The sequence below is a fragment of the Mesoplodon mirus genome, assembly GCF_964341445.2.
Source record: "Mesoplodon mirus genome assembly, chromosome: 3".
NCBI lineage: Eukaryota > Metazoa > Chordata > Mammalia > Artiodactyla > Ziphiidae > Mesoplodon > Mesoplodon mirus.
This window is the reverse complement of record NC_138978.1, coordinates 151,965,581-151,983,401: the sequence shown is the minus strand read 5'-3', so window position 1 is coordinate 151,983,401 and position 17,821 is coordinate 151,965,581. Positions and strand designations below refer to the sequence as shown.

The following is a 17,821-nucleotide window of genomic DNA, read 5'->3' as shown; positions in this document are numbered from 1 at the left end:
TGTTAGTCTTTGTTCTAAAAGAATCAGACAATTGTAGGAAACAAACTCCTACAACTGAGGCTGGGCAATTTTGTTCATTGTGTTCAGAAGCCTCAAGTTCCCAGAAACAAAAATGAAATCCCTTATCAGTCTTGAAATTTCATAATCCTGTGTTCCACACCCTATGCGTCAGGGTTGATGAAGTTGATTTTAGGAAAAACTAGGCTGATCTGGAGATTTTTATTCTTAATACTCCATGTTGCTTCCACTGGTACACACTTATACTACTTTAGAAGGATTCACCTTGTGAGTCTGACTTGAAAACTGAAACTTGTCGGGAAGAGGGAGAAAGGCAAAAATTGAATCAAAATCTAAATTAAAGGTCTAAACTCTCTTTCTCTCAATCTAAATTCACACCCGCCTTTCCACAGTCACTTCTGTTTTCCTATATTAGCTCCTCGATTCATGAATCAAATGTATCTTTCCTTCTTTTGTGCTAAGGAATGCTTGTTTAACAGCTACATCATCTAGTGAAGGGAAATATATTGTTCATTAACAATATGGGAAAAATACTGTAATCTGGTTCAGTAGACTATAACTAAAATTAAGAAGTCCTATCAGGGAAGTAATATATGGCAGACAGAAGAATTGAAATAAAAAGAGGTTGCAGCTGTCTGAATTTTTAATGTTCGTCTTTGTTGCCCATCTCTGTAATTTAGTACCGCTTGGTTTTGAGAGCTTAGTAAATATTGGAAATTTACAAAACACGAACTATGAAAGAACTTGAAGAAAATATGTATTAAGTAAATGGAGAAAAATATAAAAAAGTGAATGTTTTTCTTCATCTTGCTGAAAAAAATACTTTAATACTAATCAAAACCTAAATTTAATCTGAGAAGCAATTTATTAGAATTCTATCAAGTAAAAAGAAGAGAGAGCATTTTGAAGAGGTGCCCGGATAGCTCAGTCGGTAGAGCATCAGACTTTTAATCTGAGGGTCCAGGGTTCAAGTCCCTGTTCGGGCGTTTCTTTGTTTTCTTGTCCCTTTCTTAGTTTACTACATATACGAAAATCTAAATGCCACAGCGTACTTCTATCTTAAATCGAATCAATTTCATTTTTCACTGATTTCGGAGTATGCTAAATAAACATATTCTCAGAGAAGAAAAAGCGACTACCCCAAATCACTCAATTTCTTGGCGAGTATGGAGGTTTTGCATGGTAGTTTCCCAGCGGGAAGGAATTTTTTTTCCTTCAGGTTTCTAGTACTTGAGAAAGAAAACAAAAACAAAAATGAAAAGAACGATAAAGTCTAAGCGCCCGAACAGGGACTTGAACCCTGGACCCTCAGATTAAAAGTCTGATGCTCTACCGACTGAGCTATCCGGGCTCTCACGAAAAGCATTCGTACTACAGTATCTTACTGAAGAAGAAGGAACCTTGTGTAATCGATTCCTTCCGCCGGCATTTTGTGAAACTGTTTTAAGCCCAATAAAGCTCTGTATTCATACGCCAAGAAAAACAAGAAGGCGTAAAACATGCACCTTTCAACAGCCTTACCAGTTAACTCAAAATTGCGAGACACTTATGTGCCCAATAACCATTATTAGGTAGACTTCTTTGATTTGTAACCTCTCTAACAGGTCCAGGATTAACAGAACGGCGAGGTATGTCACTTTTGAAGAGTTGTAGTGACACCAGATCTGTTATGCTATTGATAATAGGGTGGATATCAGTTCTAAAACCTACCCGACAATAACAACAAAAAATGAATCTCTCTAAGAGAGAATACAGATGTGCTGTTCTGAAGCTATTGGATTGAACTGTGTAGTATAAAGTGGGAGAAAGGACCCTGCAGAGGGGTAGTGGGATTGTCCTGTAGGTCCCTTAATGGAGTCCAAGTAATTTTACATGACGCAAACCCTGGAGTAGGTCACCCCCAATGGCCTTGAGGGCAGAAATCCTACTAAACCAGAGCGGAAAGCTGAACATTGCCAGCAGAAAGACATTTTATTGATCTTGGCATTGGAGGCTCTTCTGTTCCACAGCCACCAGTAATCTGAGCACTGCCCTTTGCTATAGGGTTGGCGCGGAGAATTACCCTCGGTGGGGCTTAGAGTGAGACATTAAAGTGTTTTCGTTAGCTGATGTTGCTTTGCCTTAATTCCATCTGCTTAACTCCAGCTGCTTTAGAAGTGATTGCTCTGGTCCAGCAATTCCACTCATAGGAATTTGTCCTAAAGGAATAATCAGGGATGTGCAAAAAGACCTGATTACAAGAGAGAACGTCAAAGCATTTTAATTAGAAAAAATTGTAAATGACATAAATGGCTATATAAATTATGGTACAGCCTTAATAAGGAATGATATGCAGCCATTAATAATCATATATAAAAGAACACAACTTGGGAATAATCATATATAAAAGAACACAACTTGGGAATTATAGTAAAATATTGTTCAGTGAGGAAATATTTCAAATAAAAAAATTTAAGCAACAAGGATATATTGTACAGCACAGGAAATTATAGCCATTATTTTCTAATAACTTTTAGCAGAGTATAACCTCTAAAAACACTGAATCACTATGTTGTTCACCTGAAACTAATATAATAGTGTATATCAACTATATGTCAATTAAAAAACTTTTAAAGTGTGCATATATGTACACTGAAAAACTGAAAGGATAAATGCTCTACGTAAAGCCTGGGTTCTGAAGTTAGCTGCCCCTTTTTGAATCCTTATTACCACTCTGTGATCTTGAGTAAGATATTTCTCTGTCTCAGGACAATAAAATGATTGCAAGAATGAAAAAGATAGTTTACATAAATTGCTTAGAATAGTGTCTGACATGTAATAAGCATTCATGAAGTTACATAAAGAGTTAATAGCAAAGATATAACAAGATCAGACTGCATGGATTCTGTTCTTTCTATCATTCTCTGACACTACCCAACCTTCAACAATTGCTTAACATATTTTTAAAAATTAATTTTTATTGAGGTAAAATTGACATTTAACATTATGTTTCAGGTGCACAACCTAAAGATTTGATATTTGTATACACTGCAAAATGATCACCATAATAAGTCTAGTTAACATCTGTCACCACACAGTTACAAAAAATTTTTTTCTTGTAATAGAACTTTCAAGATCTACTCTCTTAGCAATACAAATAAGTAGGACAGAATTGTTAACTGTAGTCATACTGTCTATAAGGCTTAACACATATTTGTCCTTTTATTGAAGTATACTTGATTTACAATGTTGTGTTAGTTTTTGGTATACAGCAAAGTAATTCAGATATATACACACACACATACTTTTTCATATTCTTTTCCATTATGGTTTATTACAGGATATTGAATATCCCAGTGCTATACACTAGGATCTTGCTGTTTAACTATTTTACATATAGTAGTGTGTATCTGCTAATCCCAAACTCTTAATTTATCCCTCCAATCTCCTTCCCCTTTGGTAACCATAAGTTTGTTTTCTATGTCTGTGAGTCTGTTTCTGTTTTGTAAATAAGTTCATTCTATCATATTTTAGATTCTGCATATAAATGATATCATATATTTGTCTCTCCATCCATGGCATTATTTCATTCTTCTTATGGCTGAGTAGTATTCCATTGTATATATTTACCACATCTTCTCTATCCATTCATCTCTCGATGGACATTTAGGTTGCTTTCATGTCTTGGCTGCCGTAAATAGTGCTGCTATGAACATTGGGGTGCATGTATCTTTTCGAATTATAGTTTTCTCTGGGTATATGCCCCGGAGTGGGATTGCTGGATCATACGGCAACTCTATTTTTAGTTTTTTAAGGAACTGCCATACTGTTTTCCATAGTGGCTGCACCAATTTACATTCCCAATAACAATGTAGGAGGGTTCCCTTTTCTCCACACCCTCTTCAGCATTTATTTGTAGACTTTTTATGATGGCCATTCTGAATGGTGTGAGGTGATACCTCATTGTAGTTTTTTTTTTTTTTTTTTTTTTTTTTTTGCGGTACGCGGGCCTCTCACTGCTGTGGCCTCTTCCGTTGCAGAGCACAGGCTCCGGACGCGCAGGCTCAGCGGCCATGGCTCAGCGGCCATGGCTCATGGGCCCAGCCGCTCCGTGGCATGTGGGATCTTCCCGGACCAGGGCACGAACCCATGTCCCCTACATCGGCAGGCGGACTCTCAACCACTGCGCCACCAGGGAAACCCCCTCATTGTAGTTTTGATTTGCATTTCTCTAATAATTAGCGAAGCTGAGCATCTTTTCATGTGCCTATTGGCCATCTGTATGTCTTCTTTGGAGAAATGTCTATTTAGGTCTTCTGCCCATTTTTTAAAAAATAAATTAATTTATTTAATTTATTTATTTATGGCTGCACTGGGTCTTCTTTGTGGTGTGTGGGCTTTGTTCGTGGGCTTTTCAGACCACGGGCTCTAGGCACGCAGGCTTCAGTAGTTGTGGCAAATGGGCTCAGTAGTTGTGGCTCGCAGGCTTTAAAGCACAGGCTCGGTAGTCATGGCACACGGGTTAGTTGCTCCGTGGCATGTGGGATCTTCCCAGCCCAGAGGTCGAACTCGTGTCCCCTACATTGGCAGGTGGATTCTTAATCACTGTCCCACCAGGGAAGCCCCTTCTGCCTGTTTTTTGATTGGGTTGTTGTTTTTTTTTGTTATTGAGCTGTGTGGGCTGTTTGTATATTTTGGAATTTAATCCCTTGTCAGCCTCATCATTTGCAAATATTTTCTCCTAGTCCGTAGGCTGTCTTTTTGGTTTGTTCATGGTTTCCTTTGCTGAGCAAAAGCTTGTAAGGTCCCATTTGTTAATTTTTGCTTTTATTTCTATTGCCTTGGGAGACTGACCTAAGAAAACGTTGCTACGATTTAAGGCTTAACATATGTTTGACTGGAGTGGAGGGAGATGTAGAGAATTTGGAAAGCTGACAATAATGAGTTATTAATAATTTGGGCAAAAGAATAACTTTATCCCCTAAGCAATGGGGAGCTATTAAAATGTTGACTCATTAATGTCCCAATTTCTCACTCAAAGGAACACACATTAGATTTGTTCCATTCATGTTACATTAAAAACAATAACAAGGACTACCATATTAAGTATTCTCTGCAAGAATCAAATGACAAGAGCTAATCATCCACATAGGGCTAATGGTAGAATGGTTTCTAAAAGTGGCTGTCTGTAGATGGGATGTTGAGTCATCAAATTAGGAATATTAGGTTGACCTTTCTTTGCTCAAAACCCTTTGATTCTTCCCTGCTACTTATTGAATAACACATGGAACTTTTTATAGCAGCATTCAAAATCCAAACTCCAGCCTGCAAATCCATCCCATGCCAGTACCATTTAATAGAAATATAATGCAAACCACATATGCAATTTAAAATTTTCTAGTAGCCACATTAAAAAAGTAAAAAGTAAAAAGAAGCAGATAAAATTAATTGTATACTTTATTCAACTCAATATATCAAAATATTATTTTGACATGTAATCAATACAAAATATTATTAAGATATTTTACATTATGTTTTTCCTACTAAGTCTTTGAAATCTGATGTGTATTTTACACTTACAGCACATCTCCATTAGGACTAGCCACATTTCAAACCACATGTGCCTGGTGGCTATTATATTGGACAGTGTAATTCAATACAGTGCCAATCTTCTATACAGTAATCAACATTTCAATCAAAGGAGACTCTTTCTGTCTCTGGTTTTTAGACAATCTTCTAATTCTTCCTCCCTCTCCTCATTATTTATGCCATATTTCTTCAAACGACTTCTCCCACCTCTGCCTCTTGAAATCCTATTCATTCTTAAAGGCTTCATTCTTCTACAAAACCTTCAATGGTTATGTTAAATGGGAAGGAAAGATTAATTCAAGAACCTATAGACTCACAGTTTATAGATTCAATAATAGAGCCATACATTTGTTGTTCAATTTGTAATGGAAAAAGTAAAATCGGATCTCTGCATTACAACATGCACAAAAATTCACCACAAATGAGTTAAAGGCTTAAATGTGAAAAGCAAATATTTAGAACTTTTAGAAGAAAATATACAAAGTGTTTTTATGATTCATAGACAGGAAAGAACCTCTTAAATAATATACAATAAATAAGCTAAAATAAAGAAAATAATGAATAAATTTGACTTCATTAAAAAACTTCTGTTCAAAGGACAACATTCAAAAAGTGAAAACAAGCTACAGATTTGAAGATGTTATTTGTAATACATATAATTAAGAAGGATTAATATCCAGATTATATAGGGAACTCATAAATCAATAAGAAAAAGACAAACCAATAGAAAAATGGGCAAAAGATATGGACAATTTATAGATGAATAGTCAATAAATATGAAAAAATACTCAAACTTACTAATAATCATGGACACATAAATCAAACCACCACGAGAAATCATTTCACATCTATTTTTTTAAAACTTGGTTATTATACAAGTGTTGGCGAAAATGTGAAGCAACAGAAACCTTGTAACACTCCTTTCAGGAGTGTATACTTCTACAACCACTTGGAAACACTTTATCAGGATCTAATTGAGTTGGTAATGTGTATATTACCCAATAATTCTACTCCCTAAAGTACACAGGGAGACACATACAAGAATGTTGATAGCAGCATTGTTTGTAGAGCAAACAATAGGAAACACCTAAATATTTGTCAAAGGAAGAGATGGGATTAAAAAAATGGTGGTGCATTCATTACTGTTAGGGGCTGAATTGTGTCCTCTCAAAATTCATATGTTGAAGTTCTAAGCCCCAGTACCTCAGAATGTCACTCTATTTGCAAATAGGCTCTTTATAGAGATGATTAAGGGAAAATGAGGTCATACAGGTGGGCCCTAATCCAATATGGCTGATGTCTTTATGAGAAAAGGAGATTAGGACACAGACAATGTGCTGAGGGACAAACATGAAGACAAATTTTTAAAAATTTTAAAGCATAAAATATTTGAAAGGAATATATACAGGTATATAACCTAAAAGTCTAAAGAAATGCATGGCAGGGGAAAGTACCAAACTCAGGATAATGGTTCCCTCTGCAGTTGAAGGAGGGAGATGCCATCGGAGAAGGGACTGCGGGGAACTTTTTTGTATAGGTAAAGTATTGTTCTATAGGAAGAATGGTGGGGAAAAGGAAATCATATTCTTCACTATACCTTTTTGTATGTCTGAAGTAACTCCTTATAACTTTTTTTAAAATTTATTTATTTTTGGCTGCATTGGGTCTTTGTTGCTGCATGAGGGCCTTCTCTAGCTGCAGTGAGAGGGGGCTACTTTTCTTTGCGGTGCGCGGGCTTCTCACTGTGGTGGCCTCTCTCGTTTTGGAGAACAGGCTCTAGGTGCGCAGGCTTCAGTAGTTGGGGCGAACGGGTCCAGTTGCCCCATGCATGTGGGATCTTCCCAGACCAGGGCTCGAACCTGTGTCCTCTGCATTGGCAAGCAGATTCCCAGCCACTGCACCACCAGGGAAGCCCACTCTTTATAACTTTTAAGAAAGGCTCTAGACCAATAACATTGGCTTCTAATTCCTTTAAAGCTGCAATGGGCCTTAGAAAAGTCATCTGATTCAGCCATTTTATGTTACAGATCGGGAAACTGAAGACCTGTGTAACTTTCTCCTTTCTAGAATAGCTAGACTAAACCCAGATTTCCTGTTTCTTTATTGAATAAATGGTTTGTGAGCACAGTTCTTAGAGAAGGAAGCGGTGATCACTGAGTCAGTTATGAGCTTGTTAAGCCAATTTCATTTTCTTTTTTGGGAAGATTACTTGACTGGTAGAAGAAATACTATAGTTATGATTTGTTTTCATGATAGCAAGTCATTTAATGAGGTTTTATGAACTCCTTGGGAAAGGTCAGATGAATGTTTCCAGATGTTGACCTCTAGTAGGTGGGATAATTGGTTTAAGAATAACCCTGGAAGAGGAACAATTAATCATGAATCAGAGTCAACCATGAGGGGAAAAGCTCTATTCTTAATCATGTCCTATTCAACATATTTACCAAGGCTTTAAATGAAAATAAGTTAGATATGTTAATCAACAATTTGCAAAATGCAGAAGTGAAAGAGCTAATCTCTCCTGACTCTCCAGGCAAGGCTAACTGCAGCTCATCATTGCATTTATCACATTCTCTTTACCTGGACAGTCTGAGGACTCCTCTAGGCAGATTCCAGGTGTCACTTGTTTTAGAATCCTCTACACTGGTGCTTGGCACACAGCAGATATTCAACAAATACTTGTTGACAAACTGAATTGCATGACAGGATCACAATTCCAAGAGTCCAGGAGACAGTAGGAAAGGACCTAAAGTAACAAGGTACTATTTAAAAGATAGAAAACAAACTCCTGTTTGGGATTTTTTCAAAGATTCAAATTAATTGCAGAAAAAGAGAGGAGAAATAGTTGACAGTGGTTCACCCAAAAAAGCTCTCTGGGAGCAACTGTGAAAAAAGAATTAATTCTTCAGCTCATTTACCGAACTCTGGATCTCCACTTAAATCGGAGGTTATGCCAGAAATAGAGCAAGGTGCAATGTGCAAATTAAGAGAGGTCATTGCCCCATTTTATTTTGCATGGGTGTATATCTGGTTCTGGGAGCCACATTTTAAATAGGACAAAGATGTACTTGTTCAGAAGGGTGGCAAGGGGGCTTGAAGCCATGGCAAATAAATAGTTGAAGGTTCTGAGGGGATTTTCAGCCTGCAGAAAAACAAAGGAGAGGGTTAGAGATGGGACATGATAACTGTCTTCAAAAAAACCCAATAGTACTTATATTGGAAAGAATAAAGCCTTACTCTTCTCCAAACTGCGGAACTGAAACCAAGAGAAATGGCAAAATAACGTATTTCAGCCCAGAAATTCCTCTAACACCTAGAATCATCCTAAAATAAACGAAATGAGGTATTGGTGGGAGGTCATGCCAGTTGGCACTGGCAGAGGTTGAAGACAGCCTGCCTGAGAGGTTTGAAGATACTTTTGTATTGGGAGAAAGCGGGCTAGATGACCTGGCTGTGTGATCCAAACAAGCCCCACCTCATTGTCCTTTGCATCTCTCTTTTAGTATTTCTTGTAGTGATTCGTGTATATACTAGGCTTATTCTCACCCAATTAGCGACAACAGTAGGATGCTGTTTCTCCGCTCCAGCCACCTCTGGGGAGTAAGAATGAATAAGTTAACACTGAGAAACAGAGAGAGTGGCTTTTCAGCTTTCTGAAGAGCTGAAAAGGTGGCCTCTGATTATGCTTTTAGCTTTCTCCCCTCCCTGTTTTTTGATCTTCCAGGACATGTCTATGAATATCACAAGACCCTGCAATTTCCTCAAATGTTCTCTGTTGAAACCTCACAACTCTTAGTGGTCCAGGACCTGCGACTCTCTTTCCCCGGACTGGACCTACTCTATGGTAGGGACGGCTCAGCCTTCTGCCTCTCTAGCCATCCAGTTGGCCATCTATGGTTTCTGGAGGCCTCACCGGAAGCTCTTATGGGAGATGGGTTGGCGAGGCCGGAAGTTGCGCCCTCACTACTCGCCGTTTCAAAATGCTGCTGAGGCCTTAGGGCCTGTGACTGACGCCCCCTCCCCCCCGGGCTCTGCGGGGGAGCGACTAATGGAGAGGCCGTAAGGTGTGGCTTTTGGGTTTAGTCGGCGGGGTGCCGGGAGGCCGGGGGTGGGAAGTGGAGAGTGGGGAGCGGGCGCGGCACGGCCAGTTCTGCAGGCCCCGGAGCCGGGGTGGCCGGCGGGAGGAGCTAGAGGCGTGGGTGGCGGCGTGGGGACGGTCGCACAGGGCGGAAGAAGGGCTGGTGGAGGAAGGGTTATAAGATGAGAATCAGCAGAGGACAAAAATGGAGGTGGAGTGACGTGATGTAGGTCGGCCAACAAGTTACAAACCAAATCGAAATAGATGGACGATGCTTAATTGGACGCAAAATATGAGGATGACTGAGGCACTTTGGAGGAAAGGTGGGAAAGAGGGAGGCGGAGAGAGTGACCTTGAGGTGTCTTCAAGATTTTAAGGTAGTAATCTTCAGGGCTGCGGACCATCTGTCTCAGAGGCACTTGAATGCTTGTTTGAAGAATGCTCATTTGGGGGCCACACCCAGACTTCCCCTAACCGAATACCAGGAGCTGGGGCTCGGGAATATGTATTTTAATCAGCACATTTCTCAATTGATTCTTGTACACCCTCAAGTTTGAAAACCACTGTTTTAAAGCGACACCCGGAGAAAATGCTGCTTCTCTTTTTCTTCATCCGGGAAGATCTATTAGTTACGAAGCTGCTCCATGCTTTGGGATGTGGGCACGGGGAAAAAGTATCAAAGATAACTTGGTACCTTTTGGTATTAAATTTTACTACATCTCAGTTTGGGTTTAGTCCCCTCCCTCCTCATACATTCCTGCTATGAAAAGTTAATTTAGTTTAGAAGTATTTATTTCGGAATATTTTGTTTCACAGTACGGTCAGGATCACAATTTTTTATTTTAAAGTTTTTAAAAAAACTAAAATACTACTTGCCTGTTGTTAAAAAGGAAAAAAAAAAGCACGCAGTACAGAAGTGTGTAAAGTTAATTGTCCATTAACGTGTCCCTAACCTGTCCCCTCCTCAAGCTAGCTACCCTTAACTGCTTGGTATTGTGTCCTTCCTGACTTTTTCCACACATATTCGCATTTTTAAACAACAGTGGGGTCATTTTGTGTCTACTGTTGTGTACCTTAAATTTTTCAAATAACATCAGGGACAGCTTTCCATAAAGTATACATATAATATTTTCTTTTAAGGGCTTGTGTAGTATTAAATTATAGGGTTATACATGAATTTCTTTAACCAGCTCCCCATTGATGGATTTTTAGGTTGTTTCCTAGCATATTGTTTGTTTTGCAAACTGCTGGAGCATACTCTTGCTACACACTTCACCTTTTTAGATGTGTAACAGACCTGGTAAGAACTAAAACAACATCTGAATGGTAGTTTCTTTTTTTTAAAAGAAAACAGTTGGTTTTATTACTTTTACATATTTAGTTGAAAGACAATCAGACTTGTGTTTAGTAGAGGTCCTTAGGGCTTTAAAGAATTGATAAGAATGATTAGTTCTGCTGACTTCTGACAAGAAGCTTTTATTTTAATTAGTCTTTAAATCACAGTTATCTTCAGAGATAGAGATTTGAAGATGAGGTGTAGGAGTCTTTTGGACTAAGTGTAGGGTAAAAACCACTCTTCTGTTATCATTGAGAGATGTATAAGACTGTACCTGCTCTCTGTGATTTCAGTCCAGTAGGGGACACACATAAAAACATAAATATAATGTTGTGAGTGTTTTAATAGAGGTGCTCTGGTGTCATCAGCTTCCTTTGGGGAGTCAGAAAAGCCTTGACCAAGGAGGTAACTGGAATAGTATTTCCAAGATTACTAGTTTTTTCAAGATACAATAGATAAACACATGGAATTTTTGTCATTTCTTACACATTTGCTGTGTACCATTCAATAAGGTAATTAAAACCTCTTGTTTTAATTTAATATTGTTTTTTCTATTTTCCCACCTTTTTATTTATTATTATTATTTTTTAATTAATTAATTAATTTATTTATTTTTTATTTTTGGCTGCATTGGGTCTTCGTTGCTGCGTGCAGGCTTTCTCCAGTTGCGGCGAGTGGGGGCTACTCTTCGTTGCGGTGCATGGGATTCTCATTGCGGCGGCCTCTCCTGCTGAGGAGCACGGGCTCTAGGCACGTGGGCTCCAGCAGTTGTGGCACGCAGGCTCAGTCGTTGTGGTGCATGGGCTCAGTTGCCCCGAGGCATGTGGGATCCTCCCGGGGGGGCCCGAACCCGTGTCCTCCGCACCGGCAGGTGGACTCCCAACCACTGTGGCACCAGGGAAGTCCCTCCCACCTTTTTAATGAAATATTTTAAAGTTTCACAGATGTGTCATTTTAGTTACCTTTAAATATGTCAGGATGTAGCTCTTATCAGGTTAGGATTTAAAAAAAATTTACCACAGTGCCTTTCTACTACCATTTACAGCTTCTTAATAGTATCTAATACCTAGTACATAATTCAAAATTTCCTGATTGTTTAGGAAAAAATTACATTTTACAGATGGCTTGTTTGAATTAGGACTTGAACAAGGTCCACACATTGTATTAGGGTTGTGTTTTTTAAGTCTCTATAACAGTCTGTCCACTTCAACAATAATGCTGCACCCAAGACCCTATAGAATTTCCTACATTCTGGATTTGGCTAATTGCCTGCTTTTAGTATTGTTTACTTATTCCTCCACCCTCCATTTTTTCCCCCTACAAACACATATTAGTTAGATCTAGAAGCTTGATTAGATTTGGATTGGGGGTGGGGGGCCAAGAATACTTCATAGGAGGTACTGGGTGCTTCCTGTTGAAGTACACGATGTGTGAATGCTGCTCTTTCTAGAGATAAATTTGGTCAGTGGGTCAAATGCTGTAAGCCTGCTCAATGTGTTTTTAAGTCCCCCCTTCCCCCAATCTTTCACTTATATGGTTTTAACACCTATTAATGATTGTTGAGGAGATGACATTTAACTGGAGACTGGAAGGTTTAGGATGAGTCAGTCTTGTACAGAACTGTGTTCAAAATGAAGGAACAATGTGTACAAAGGCCCGCTTTGAGAAACTAAAAGATCAGTGTGTATGAGGTGCAGGGAGTGTGGGGAAGAGCAGTGTAAGTTGGAAAGACTGGCAAGGTGCTGAGGGCCTAGGCTCTTTATTTTTCGAAGAGTAGCAAGCAGTGGAGCAAGGCCTGGCAGGGTAGGATTGTTTATTTTATTTTGGTTTTTTAATCCTTCTGGCTGTAGTGTGGAGTTTGGGTTGAAGTGGGGTTAGAGAGACAGTTAAGTGTCTATTGCAGTGACACAGGCAAGAAATAATTTTTTGATTTGGGGAATTGGTGGTGAAGATGAAGAGAGGGCATGGTTTTGAAAGATTTAGGAGTTAAAATCCATAAAGTTTGATGATGTGATAATGGGGGAAGAGGGAGAGATCAAGATGACTCTAACTTTCTGGTTTGAGAAACTGAAAGTAAAAGAATAAGCTTTAGCCTTGGGCAAGTTATTTGACTTCTTTAAGCCTCAGTTTTCTGTACTAAGGAGAGACTAACAGTATCTAACTGTGTTGCACTCAAAACAGATTCCAGGTGGAAAAGGGACAAGATCTTGCTTTGGGTTCAGAGCCCATCAACTGACTTCATTTCTCACATATATCCGAGAACAATTCCTTTCCTCATGATATTTTTCTCTCCTATTCTTTCCAGTGTTCTCCCATTTTAAAGTCCTCCCACTGCTATTGCCATTCCCTCTCATTCCTCCTCTGCCTTGCAATCAAAAGTAATTTGTCCTGCTCTGGACTTCTATGGCCCTTATATCAGTATCTTTTTAATGGCACAACACTTTCTACCAGATGTTAAACCCTTATTGAGGTTTAAATTCTTCAGAGCTGCCAAGCGGTCAAGTCTTATTCCTACTAAGATGCTGAACTAGCATGACTGCTGACTCCTTTCTCTCAAATCATCCCTAGAGGGACTATAAAAGGAAAATACTGTGAGAAACAAATGGGTGATGTGGACTTTTTTGAACTGCTTTGTGGGGTGGAGGTGGGGGTTGGAGGAGGGTGGGTCTTTGGCCTAGGACAGGAGTCAGCCAGGCATAGCTGTAGGAGAATAAAACTGTGGAAGAAGGGAACTATTGGAATACTGCTCTAGTTGCTCTTCTGCCTCATTACCTTGGAATTACCTTTTTCTACACTTGCTGTGACTCAGCCCTAGTCCAGCTCTCCTTAAGAGTAAATCAGGGCATTACAGAAGCATATACTTGTGAGGAGGAGCTGAGAAAAAAAACAAGTGATGACTGACTTTAGGCAGTCACTTCTCTGTCCTTTACCTTCTTTTTTTTTTTTTTTTTTTTTTGCGGTACGCGGGCCTCTCACTGTTGTGGCCTTCTCCCGTTGCGGAGCACAGGCTCCGGACGCGCAGGCTCAGCGGCCATGGCTAACGGGCCCAGCTGCTCCGCGGCATGTGGGATCTTCCCAGACCGGGGCACGAACCCGTGTTCCCTGCACCGGCAGGTGGACTCTCAACCACTGCGCCACCAGGGAAGCCCTGTCCGTTACCTTCTTAATTCTTAGGTCTCCCCAAATCCCTATCATAATGCTGTATCTCCCTGGGGAACAAAAGGTGAATCCTTGGTCTGAGCAGTGATTGTATGGGATGGATAGTGATTGTGGTTATCTGGTGCTTGGGATTTTCTACTTTAGTGTTCATTTCCTACCTTACTCCAGCTTCCTGTGGCTGATTTTGGCTGGAATTTGGTCTTTTCCCTTATGCTTTGCCTATGAGAATAGCTGCTGTCCTCTAGGGAAAAATAACAGTGTTGAAGAGCACAGGTATTTCAAGAGGAGAACAATATATAGGCTTCATTGGAACATAAATAATAGAACAGATGGATCAAGAGTTTAAAGTTAGGGCTTCCCTGGTGGCTTAGTGGTTAAGAATCTGCCTGCCAATGCAGGGGACACAGGTTCGAGCCCTGGTCCAGGAAGCTCCCACATGCTGCGGAGCAGCTAAGCCCATGCGCCATGACTACTGAGCCTGTGTGCCACAACTACTGAGCCTGCATGCTACAACTACTGAAGCCCATGCGCCATGACTGCTGAGCCTGTGTGCCACAACTACTGAGCCTGCATGCTACAACTACTGAAGCCCGTGCGCCTAGAGCCCGTGCTGCACAACAAGAGAAGCCACCACAATGAGTAGCCCTTGCTCGCCGCAACTAGAGAAAGCCTGCGCGCCGCAACTAGAGAAAGCCTGCGCGCAGCAACGAAGACCCAATGCAGCCAAAAATAAATAAATAAAATAAATAAAATTTTTAAAAAGTTTAAAGTTAGACTGATAATCATTCTAGAAGAAGTAGGGATATTAACAACTTGAAACAAGAATAAGCAGAGGCTGATAGAACCAAGCAGAAATAGTAGGCTTGAAAAATATAGTGGTTGAAATAAAGCACATCACATCAGATGGATGTAACAGAATGGATACAATTGAATGAATTAGAATTCTAGATTGAGGAAATCTCCCAGAACAAACGAGAAAAGGACAAAGAAAAAAATATATAAATGAAGGAGAATAGATGTAGAGGTACTCACATCTGAATAATAGGAATCTTAGAGAAATAAAAAGGAGGAAGTATTGAAGAAATAATGGAAAAATTGTTCTCTTTTAGAATTAAAAAGGAAAAAGAAAGTCCCCAGATGGGAGGGTTTCTTAGAGTGCTAAAAATAAGAGGTCAGGAAAAACTCACTTCTAGACACATTATAGTGAAATTTAAGTGTATCACAGCAAAAGAAAATTGTAGGAGCCTCAGGAAGAACAGATCACACACAAAGGAGCAAAAATTGAATTGACATCAGAGTTTTGAAGAACATCGCTAAATGCAAGAAGACAAAAGAGTGTTTTTAGGGTTTTGTAGGGAAACTTAGAGTTTTACACCTAACCACATTTATTTAAATAGGAGGGGATGATACAGATATTTTCAGGCATATGAAGTATTGGAAGCATTGCCACCTAAAGGCCCACATTGAAGACAGTTCTAGGTGAAGTACTGAGAGATTCAAATCCAGAAAATGTTACAAGAGATATATGAAATAAAGGTAATCAGATACCTTGTTATCATTTATTGTTGTAAAGGCTAAGGCCAAAGGGGGGAAAAAAAAAGAAAAGGAAAATTCAAGAGAGAGAAAAAGATATCTACTCCAGAATTTAAAGTCCAAGTGATATCGTGCTAAAGTTCATATCTTATTAGCAGGGAGACAGAGATACAATTTTAAGAAAGGTAAAAGGAAGACTAGGACAAACTGGAATGCTAAATTCAGATGGTAGAGACAGGGACTTCCCTGGTGGTCCAGCGGTTAAGACTCGGAGCTCCCAGTGCAGGGGCCGGGGTTCGATCCCTGGTCAGGGAACTAGATCCCGCATGCCACAACTGAAAGATCCCAAGTTCCACAACTAAGACCCGGTGCAGCCAAATAAATAAATAAATATTAAAAAAAAAAAGTGGGGGAGACTTCCCTGGTGGCACAGTGGTTAAGACTCCATGCTCCCAATGCAGGGAGCCCAGGTTCCATCCCTGGTCAGGGAACTAGATCCCACATGCGTGCCACAACTAAGAGTTTGCATGCCACAACAAAGGAGCCCACGTGCTGCAACTACAGAGCTGATGAGCCACAACTAGGGCGCCCGCCCAGTGCAACCAAATAATAAGTAAATATTTAAAAAAAAAAAAAAAAGAACTCTTTGGAAATTCCAAAACTTGTTCTTAAAAAAAAAAAAAGGGAAAGAAAAAAGATGATAGAGACAGATTTATATCAATTACAATAAATGGACTAAATTCACCAAAGATAAAAATTGAAAAATTGGATTAAAAAACTCAAAATCCAGATATATGCTTTTTACAAGGGCACGCAAAAATTGAAATTAAAAGACTGGGGAAATACATACCTGGAAGTACTAACTAAAAGAAAGTTGGCATGACCATACTAATACAAGATAAAATATACTTTAAGACAGAATGTCTTAATTGGGATGGAAAGAAACACTACATAATTATAATCACTATATATTAATCACTCACCAAGAAGATATAGCAGTTTAAAGCATGAATGCCTCTGATTAAAAATCCTTACAACAGATCAAGTGAGATTGGTAGAACTACACTGGGATCAATGGAGAAATCCACCATCATGGTGGGAGATTTCATTACATCTCTTAATTAATTGTATGTCAAGCTGACAAATTGGTAGAAATAGAAGATTGTAAAAAACCAACAAGCTTAACCTAATGAACATAGAGTTTTGCACGCATTTAGTATGGAATTGATCATCAACTAGACCATGGTGAAAGCCGTAACAATTTCAAAGATCAAGTTTTATGCAGAGGGTGATCTTTCTCACTGTGTTGCTAAATTAGTGGTTAATCACAAAAACATACATTTGAGAAATACAGTATGCATAGGCATAGCTATATAATTCATGGATTAAATAAATTATGGAAATTTAAAAATACCTACAGCTGAATGAGAATGAAGACTTTATGTATCAAAACCTATGAGCTTAATAAAAAAAGTAGTGCTGGCGTAGGAGGGGGAAGGAATTTTTAGCCTTAAATATTCAATTATAAAAGGAGTAAACTAAGTGTCTAATTTATAATAATCAGGAAATGAACAGAATAAATTTTTTAAAGTAGAAGAAGTAATAAGATACGTTAAACAGTATCACGAATGGAAAGAAGGATGCAACTGTACACTAAATAAAGATTAAAAGAATACTATCAACTATATGCCAGCAATTTTGAAGACTTAGACAAAATGGAAGAAGAAAAAAGCTTGAATAATCTAATATTTACTAAGCTAAAGCAGCAATTAAAAATCTTCCCACAGGACTTCCCTGGTGGCGCAGTGGTTAAGAATCTGCCTGCCAATGCAGGGGACACGGGTTTGAGCCCTGCTCCAGGATGCTATGGAGCAACTAAGCCCGTGTGCCACAACTACTGAGCCTGCACTCTAGAGCCTGTGAGCCACAACTGCTGAGCCTGCGTGCCACAACTACTGAAGCCCACGCACCTAGAGCCTGTGCTCTGCACCAAAGAGAAACCACCACAATGAGAAGCCCATGCACCACAACGAAGAGTAGCCCTTGCTTGCTGCAGCTAGAGAAAGACTGCGCACAGCAGCGAAGACCTAACGCAGCCATAAATACATACATACATACATACTTCATCT

The 17,821-nt window shown here is 39.3% G+C and overlaps 1 protein-coding gene across 4 annotated transcripts in view; it reads left to right on the top strand.

Moving 5' to 3' along the window:
- Positions 1-9,554: 9,554 nt before the first annotated feature.
- The window catches only part of MDM4 (MDM4 regulator of p53), a 42,707-nt gene continuing 34,440 nt past the window's right edge, over positions 9,555-17,821 (top strand). For all 4 annotated transcript variants that reach the window (XR_014293520.1, XR_014293521.1, XM_082615425.1 and 1 more), the window contains exon 1: positions 9,555-9,650. The gene's annotated coding sequence lies outside the window, so the exon portion shown is untranslated. The remainder of the gene's footprint in view (positions 9,651-17,821) is intronic.